The following is a 10,095-nucleotide window of genomic DNA, read 5'->3' as shown; positions in this document are numbered from 1 at the left end:
TCATTTACATTGCCCAGATCCAGCATAGGAATCACAATCTATGGCTCCTATAGTCTTACAAAATATATTTTTTATGTTTTTGCTTTTATTTTATTTTTATTGCTATATCATTTATGTGCTGCAAGAAACATGGGAGTTGTACATATCTTTTGAACACATATGATATTTTAATATATGTAATGATCAAATCGGGGAAATTGGAATATCCATCACTTAAACATTTATCTTTGTTTTAGAGACATTATAATTCTTCTAGTTAATTTGAAATATACAATAAGTTTTTATTAACTATAATTTTCCTACTGTACTGTCAAATAGTAGAACTTATTTCTTTTATGTATCTTTGTGCCCACTGACAAACTTCTCTTTATTCCTCCTCTTCCCTTCCCAGCCACTGGTAACTACCGTTCTACTCTCTATCTCCATGACATCCATGATTTTAGCTCCCACATATGACTGAGAATATGTAATATTTGTTGTTCTGTGCCTGGCTTCTTCATTAGCATAATGACTGCCAGTTCCATCCAGGCTGTTGCAAATTATATGATTTCTTTCTTTTTCATGGCTGAATAATATTCTTATGTGTATCGCATTTTAAAAGTCTATTTGTCTGTTGGTAGACAGGTTGATAACACATCTTGTATACTATAAATTGTGCTGCAATCAACATGAGAATGCAGCTATTTCTTTGATATACTGATTGTTTTCTTCTTTTGGATGTATTCCAGCAATGACATTGCTGAATTATGTGGCAGTTGATCATATGAACTAGCAATCTTATTGCTGGGATATATCCTATTTCTAGTTTTGTGGCCTAACATCCGGTCTATGCTGGAGAATGTTCTATTTCCTGATGAGAAGAATGTGTATTCTGTAGCAGTTGGATAAAATATTCTGTAAGTATGTGTTAAGTCCATTTGGTCTAGAATATCATTTGTCTCCAATTATTTTGTTGATTTTTGCCTAGATGATCTATCCATTGTTGACTTTTGCCTAGATGATCCATCCATTGTCAAAAGTGGAGTATTTAAGGCCTCTACTATTATTGTGTATTGTAGTATATCTTTCCCTTTAGATCTATTAAATTTGCTTTATATATTTGGTGCATACATATTTACTATTGTTATATCCTCTTGCTGAATTTACCCCTTTATAATTATATAATGACCTTCTTTGTCTCTTTTTACAGTTTTTTTTCTTAAAGACTATTTTATCTGACATAAGTATAGCTACTTCTGCTTTTTTTTTTGATTTGCATTTACATGGAATATCTTTTTCCATTCCTTTACTTTCAGTTTATGTATGTCTTTGCAAGTAAAGTGAGTTTCTTGTAAGAAAGGAAAGTCTTTGCAAGTAAAGTGAGTTTCTTGTAAGACCCAGCATAGAGCTGGGTCCTTTTAAAAAATTATTGAGCTGGTTTATGTCTTTTAACTCGGGAATTGAAACTGTTTACCCTCCAGGTTTGTATTGATAGGTGTGGACTGACTCCTGGCATTTTGTTGGTTGTTTTCTGATGCTTTGAATTTAGGCATTGACTTACCCTTTCTAGCTATAAAAGTTCTAGATGACATTTTCTTTCAATATAAAACTATTCTTTCTATATTGAAAATATGTTATTTAGTGTAGCCACCTTCATCAATTATCTTAGATAGATCTTCTGGATAATTTGCTGCAGCTTCTATGTCGGCATTTATTGCCTCACCTTGTGCTTTTATGTTTTAGAGATAGCTTCTTTCCTTAAAATTAATGAATCAACCTCTGCTGGCTTCAAACTTTTCTTCTGTAACGTTATCACTTCTTTTAGCCTTTATGAGTTGAAAAGAGTTAGGGGCTATGCTCTGGATTAAGTTTTAGCTTAAAGGAATATTGTGACTGGTTTGATCTTTTATCCAGACCAGTAAAGCATTTTCCATGTCAGAAATAAGGCTGTTTCACTTCTCATCTTTTATATGTTCACTGGAGTAGCATTTTTCACTTTCTTCAAGAACATTTTCTTTACATTCACAATTTGGTAAACTGTCTGGCACAGGGGTCCTAGTTTTCAGTGTATTTCAGTTTTTAACATGCCTTTCTATCTAAGCTAAATCATTTGTAGCTTTTGTTTTTAAGTGAGACATGTCAACTCTTCCTTTTACTTAATACTTGAAGGCCATTATAGGGTTATTAACTGGCCTAATACTAATACTGTTGTGTCTTTGAGAATAGTAGATTCTCTATCTATGTAGGTAGAAATAGTGTTGTCTCCTCTGAGGAGAGGGAGAGAGATAAGGGAAACAGCCAGTGGAGCAGGCATAACATTCACATTTTCAGTTACATTAGCCATCTTACAAGGGTAGAGTTTGTGTTGCCCCAGAACAACTACAATAGTAACATTGAAGATCTCTGATTGTAGATCGCCATAACAGGTATAGTAGGAATGAAAAAGTTTGAAATACTGGGAGGATAACCAAAATGTGACCCAGAGACATGAAATGAGCACATGTTATTGGAAAAATGCTGTCAGCAGACTTGCTTGACCCAGGGTTGCCAGAAATCTTTAATTTGTAAAATATGCAATACCTGTGGAATACAATCATGCACAAAGCAGTAAAATGAGGTGTGTCTGTAATGGAATAACTGCTTTATTTGTCAAGCATTAGTTTCCATGTTTATATAGTGAAAAACTAAATATCTTTTCTATGTCATTGAAACTCTATGTTTAGATCGGATAAAACATTTGCAAGATTCTTACACAAGACATGAAAAATATTTTAACAATCAGTAGTTATAGACAGATCTCATTAAGTAGTCTAAAAGACTAATATTCTGTTGTAGTAATAAAATAATTAAATAATTTTTCCTTCATCTATATATATATATATATATTTCAACTTTTTTTTAGAATCATGGGTACATGTATAGGTTTGTTACAAAAGTAGATTGTGTGTTGCTGAGGTTTGGGGTGTGACTGAACCAATCACTCTGGTAGTAAGCATAGCACCCAACAAGTAGTTTTTCAGCCCTTGTCTCCCTCTAGTAGTCCTCTCCCCTATCTAGTGGTCCTCAGTGTCTACTGTTCTCATCTTTATATCCATATATACCCGATATTTAGCTCTCACTTATAAGTGAGAACATGCAGTATTTGGTTTTCAGTTCCTGCATTAGTTTGCCTGGGAGAATGGCCTCCAGTGACACCCATGTTGCTGCAAAGGACATGAATTCATTTCATTTTATGGCTGTGTAGTATTCCATGGTGGACATGTACCACACACATTTTCTTTCTCCAACCTACCATTGATGGACACTTATGTTTTTGTTTTGTTTTATTTTGTTTTTGTTTGTTTGTTTTTTGACAGTCTTACTCAGAGGCCTAGGCTGGAGTGCAGTGGCATGATTTGGGCTCCCTGCAACCTCCGCCTCCCAGATTCAAGTGACTCTCCTGCCTTAGCCTCCCAAGCAGCTGGGGCTACAGGTGTGTGCCACCATGCCTGGCTAATTTTTGTAGCTTTGGTAGAGACGGGGTTTCACTGTGTTGGCCAGGCTGATCTCAAACTCTTGACCTTAGGTGATCCTCCCCACCTCAGCCTCCCAAAGTTCCGGGATTACAGGTGTGAGCCACTGCACCCAGTCAACACTTATGTTGATATCATGTCTTTACTATTGTGATTAGTACTGCGATGAACATACAAATGCAAGTCTCCTTTTGATAGAATTTCCTTTTGGTATGTACCCAGTAGTGGGACTTCTGGGTCAAATGGTAGTGAAACTTTTAGTTCTTTAAAAAATTGCCAAACTACTCTCCACAGTGGCTGAACTAATTTACATTCCTTCTGACAGTGTATATGTGTCCCCTTTTCTCTGCAGCCTCACCAAAATCTGTTATTTTTTAACTTTTTAATAATATCCATTCTGACCGGCGTGAGATGGTATCTCATTGTGGTTTTGATTTACATTTTTCTGATGATTAGTGATGGGGAGCATTTTTTCATGTTTGTTGACTGTGTGTAAGAGGTGTTTGTTCATGTGCTTTTCCCACTTTTTAATGGGATTATTTGTTTATTGCTTGTTGATTTGTTTGTTTCTTATAAATTCTTGATATTAAATGCTAGTTAGATGCCAGTTTGTGAATATTTTCTCCAATTGTATAGGTTATATGTTTACTTCCTTGATAGTTTCTCTTGCTGTGCAGAAGCTCTTTCATTTAATTAGGGCCCCTTATCAATTTTGTTTTTGTTGCAATTGCTTTTGGGAACTTAGCCATAAGTTTTTTGCCAAGGCCTACATGGAAAACAATATTTCCTAGGTTTTCATCTAAGATTTTTATAGTTTGATGTCTTACATTTAAGTCTTCAATCCATCTTAATTTTTGTATATGGTGATAGGTAGTGGTCCAGTTTCATTCTTCTGTAAATGGATGCCAGTTATTCCAGTATCGTCTATTGAATAGGGAATATTTTCCCCATTGCATATTTTTTGTCAAGTTTGTTGAAGATCAGATAATGCAGCTTTATTTCTGGGTTCTCTATTCTGTCCTATTGGTCTGTCTGTTTTTGTACCAGTACCATGCTGTTTTGGTTACTGTAGCCTTGTAGTATAGTTTTAAGTCAGGTAATGTGATGCCTCTGGCTTTGTTCCTTTTGCTTAAGATGGCTTTGGCTATCAGGGTCCTTTTGGGTTCCTTATGAATTTTAGAACAGTTTTGTCTAATTCTGTGAAAATTGATATTGGTAGTTTGATAGGAATAATAGTAAATCTATGAATTGCTTTAGGCAGTATGACAATTTTAATGATCTTGAGTCTTCCAATCCATGAGCATGGGTTGTTTTTTCATTTATTTATGTCATCTTTAATTTCTTTCAGCAGTGTTTTTTTTAGTTCTCCTTGTAGAGATCTTTCACTTTCTTTAGATATATTACTAGGTTTTTCATTTTTTGGTTTGTGGCTATTATAAATGAGTGTGTGTTCTTGATTTGGCTGTCAGACAGAATGTTATTTGCATAAGAAATGTTATTAATTTTTGCATGTTGATTTTGTATCCTGAAACTTTGCTAAAATTGGTTATCATTTCCAGGAGCCTTTTGGCAGAGTCTTTAGGGTTTACTAGGTATAGAATCATATTGTCAATTAAAAGAGATAGTTTGACTTCTTCATTTCCTATTTGGAGGCCTTTTATTTCTTTCTCTTACCTTTTTGCTCTGGCTAGGACTTCCAGCACTGTGTTGAATACAAATGGTGAGAATGGGCATCTTTATCTTGTTGCAGTTCTCAAGAGGAATGGTTACAACTTTTGCCTGTTCAGTATGATGTTGGTTGTGGGTGTGTCATAGGTGGTTCTTATTATTTTGAGATGTGTTCCTTTGATGCTTTGTTCATTGAAGGTTTTTATCGTGAAGGGATGTTAAATTTTATCAAAGCTTTTTCTGCATCTATAGCAATGATTGTATGTTTTTTTTTTTTTAATTCTTTTTATGTGGTAAATCACATTTATTGATTTGCATATGTTGAACTGAGCTTGCATCCTAAGAATAAAGCCTGCTTGATCATGGTGAATTAACTTTTTGATGTTCTTATTTTTTAGTTAAGTTATTTTGAAACCTTTGCTAAGAGCTTTTAGACATTTTTGTTCTGCTATTTCTGATATATAAAATAAGTGATTGTTTATTACATATGATTAAATTGAGCCATTTATCTAAATTTACAGTATCAATGTACTTTACTAGGACATATGCTAATGGAATTTTCAGTTTTTCCAATATCTAAATTCACTGATTAATACTGCAACAATGCTATATACAGTTAAAGCTGTGATTTTTTTTGGTTGTCATTTGGATTTATTTTAATCTTAAGATATTTCTTGACAGTCTTAGCCAAGCTTGTTCTTTAAATTCAAAACATTATCAGCACTGGGAATGTTTCTTTTGTTAAGATAACATCATTTAGGAGGATATAAATAAACCTTGCATTTGGAGGGGAATGGGTTTTAGACCTTTAAAAATAGTGAGGTGGGGCATGGAGTTCCTTAGCAGCACAAAGCCCCCGAGACTACCCACATGAGCAGCATGTTTATAGTAGGAAATGCCAAACTTTAGCTTGTAGTTTGGGGATCCCTTTTTGACATGCAGCATCTTTCTTTTCTAAAATTGTAGATTTTCCTTTAATCCCCATGTCCTACTGAACTTTTTTCATTCAGATTTAAACACTTTTAAAATTTGCATTTATATATGTAATTACATGAGTAATAAGTATCAGAACAATTGAAATAAGATGAAAGCACATGTAAAAAGCACATGTCTTCTTTAATCACATTTCCTTCTTCTTACTTCATTCCTAAATTTGGTGTGGAGGTTTAGTTTTCTTGTTTACATATATGGGTACATTTTATTCATAGTCTAATATAGTTTGAATATATGTCCCCAACAAATCTCACATTGAATTGTAATCCCCAGTGTTGGAGGTGGGGCCTGGTGGGAGGTATTTGGGTCACAGGAGTGGATCTCATGGCTTGGTGCTGTCCTCACAATAGCAAGTGAGTTCTCAAGAGACCTGGTCATTTAAAAGTGTGTGGCACTTCCCTCCCAGTCTCGCTGTCTAGCTCCTGCTTTAGCCATGTGACATGCCTGCTCCTACTTTGCCTTCCACCATGAGTAAAAGCTCCCTGAGGCCTCCCCAGAAGCCAACCACATCCTGGCTTCATACTTGTATAGCTTGTAGAACCGTGTTCCAATTACATCTCTTTATAAATTACCCAGTTTCAGGTATTTCTTTATAGCAATGCAAGAACAGCCTAATACATATTCTGTTGACTTGATTTTTTTTGTACTTGTTTATTTTCTTCACATTTTTGGAAAATTTTACAAATCTCTATTATAAATAGAATTTCAATCATTATTAAGATTGTTATGAACAATGATGCAATAGATACTCCTATACATGTATTTGTGTACATGAGTGATACTGTTTTGTGAGTGAAATGTATTTCTAGAAGTACAATTGCTGGGCCAAAAAGTATGTATATTCTAAGTATTAAAAGATGTTGCCAGATCACTTTCACGTAATTCCATCGATACCTATTCTAAAACAATATTTTATCAATTTTTTAAAATTGTGCAATCTAATACCCCAAAACTTGATATTTTATATATATTTTGAATTTCTTCTTTTAAATTTTAAGTATATTTGTATATTTTAAGTATATTTGTCTATTTTTAAATTTATAGATTATTTGTATTTTTTCTGATAAACCTTTGCTTGGAAATTGTCCCCATTTGTATTAGATTTATAAGAGCTCTTTACATATTATAGAAATATATCATTTATTTGTTACAACAAGCCATATATATGTTAAAAATAATTTTTCAAAATTTGTTGCTGATACTTTCCCATGATACTCACTGGAAAGAAGTTTTAAATTTGTATGTAATGAAATCAGCTACTTTTTTCTTATGACTGTTGAAGGTTATTGGAAGAGCTCTTCCAACACAGAATTATATTTTAAAATATTTTTCTTGTTCAACTCCCACTTATGAGTGAGAACATGCAGTGTTTTGTTTTCTGTTCCTGTGTTAGTTTGCTGAGAATTATGGCTTCCAGTTTCAACCATGTCCCTGCAAATACATGAGCTCATTCTTTTTTTTATGGCTGCATAGTATGCCATGGTATATATGTGCCACATTTTCTTTATCCAGTCTATCTTGACACAGAGAGGGGAACATCACACAACAAGGCCTGTCGGGGGTAGGGAGCAAGGGGAGGGAGAGCATTAGAACAAATACCTAATGCATGTGGAGCTTAAAACCTAGATGATGGGTTGATGGGTGCAGCAACCACCATGGCACGTGTATGCCTATGTAACAAACCTGCACATTCTTCACATGTATCCCAGAACTTAAAATTTAAAAAAAATCAAAAAAATTTTTCCTGTATTGCTTCTAGTTACTTTTTTAGATTTGTTTTTGATATTTAGATACTTAATCTATTTGGAATTTGTTTTTGAAAATTATATGAAGTAAATATCTAACTTAGTTTTTTCCAAATATACAGCTAATTGCCTCAACATCTCTAATTTCTCCTATTTTAAAAAATACTAAGCATATAGTTATATTTACATATCTTTACATACATATACTATATAGTTTTATATATGTATTAAATATATATCAAATAAATATCCATGCTTACCTGTGTATATAGCATATGTTTATATAACATACAGATGTATATTTATGTATTTTTGTTTCATTGATATATTGTACTTTTTATGCCACTAATACATTATTTTAATTATGATATTCTAGAGTATAGTTTAATATAATAAAAAACAAATCTCTATTATCCTTTTTTTATACATTTAATTTTCCACATAATTCAGAATTGCAAGTTTTTTAATGGATGACATTAAAAAATAGATCTTATTAAGATTCATTAAGAAATCTAATTGAGATTTTTGTTTGAATTGAATTTACAAGTCAATTTTGGAATAACTTATGTCTTTGTAATATTGAGTCTTCTCAACTAGAAAATCAGAAGGTAAAAAAGCAACAGATGTTGGCAACACTGTGAAGAAAAGGGAATTCTTATACACTGTTGGTAGGCATGTAAATTAGTTGAGCCACTGTGGAAAGCAGTTTGGAGATTTCTCGAAGAACTTAAACAGAACTACCATTTGGCCCAGAAATTACTGGGTATATATCCAAAGGAAAATAAATCACTCTACTGAAAAGACACATGTACTCTATGCTCATTGCAGCATTATTCACAGTAGCAAAGACATGGTATCAACCTAAGTGCCCATCAGTGGTGGATTGGATAAAGAAAATGTGGTACATATACAGCATGGAACACTACACAGCCATAAAAATGAATGAAATCATGTCCTTTGCAGCAACATGAATGCAGCTGGAGTGTCTTATCCTAAGCCAACTCATGCAGGAACAGAAGACCAAATACTGCAAGTTCTCACTTATAAGTGGGAGCTAAATGTTGGGTATTCATGGACATAAAAATGGAACAATAGACACAGGGGACACACTTTATTAGTAAAGGGGAAGGGAGTAGGACAAGGTTTGAAAAACTACCTGTTAGGTAATATGCTTACTACCTGGGTGACGAGATCAGTCACATCCTAAACCTCAGGATTAAGCAATATACCCATGTAACAAACCTACACCTGTAGTCCCTAAACCTAACAAAAAAAAAAAGTTGAAATTAAAAAAAAAAAAATCAGCATGATTCTCTACTGATTCAAATAATCATCTATGTCCATCATTTCTTATTAATTTTATTCTTAGGTATATTGCCTAGAACTAGGTTGGCTGAAAGCAAAAGAAAATCAAAATGACAGTCACTCACACATGAAAGACATTTAGTTCTCTCTCACATGACAGTATCTCACAAACAGCTAGTATCATAGTTCTGTCACACAGTCCTCAGGGTCCCAGGTGCCTTCTGTATTTTCTTAGTGTCTCTTAAGGTGTCAATTCTGGTAATTAAGATTTGATATAACTGCAAGAGTGGTGGCTCTCATATCCCCATAAACAAGAAAGAGGCAAGGAGAACATCCAGGTGCCTTACAGGGAAAGCTTTTAGAAATGAATACAGAATTATTCCACTTATATCTTTCTTATATCCCTTTGTTCAGAATAAGGTGCTACATGGCCATACCTAGTAGCAAGAGAACCTGAGAAATATTGCCTTTATTTTGGGAAGCTATGAGTCAGCAAAAACTGACTAATATCCTATTAGTATGGGAGAAGGCAAAAAAGGACATTATGGCACAGCTAGAGTCTTCACCACAGTAGACACTTTTTAGTTTGTGTTGCTATTACTAACACATATTTTTCACATATATTTTTCTCCAATACCTTCCCTTATAATTATATAAAGTACAACTCTTTTATAACTTGAGAAATAATGCCCTCTAAATTTCCAAAAAGTAGGATTGTGTCATTGTGCAAAAAGACCAAGATGACCAAAGTGAGCCCGTATAGCAGCTAACTGAGCTTTGCAGTCAGACCATATGATTCAAATCCACCTTGGTGCTGTCTGGGAACAGTTCTGCCTTCTGTGCCTGATTGGGTTTTCCAGAATGTCTGAAACATTTTCAGGAATACTCAGGTT

This window comes from Chlorocebus sabaeus, chromosome 7, assembly GCF_047675955.1.
Source record: "Chlorocebus sabaeus isolate Y175 chromosome 7, mChlSab1.0.hap1, whole genome shotgun sequence".
NCBI lineage: Eukaryota > Metazoa > Chordata > Mammalia > Primates > Cercopithecidae > Chlorocebus > Chlorocebus sabaeus.
Note: the sequence above shows the minus strand (reverse complement) of the source record.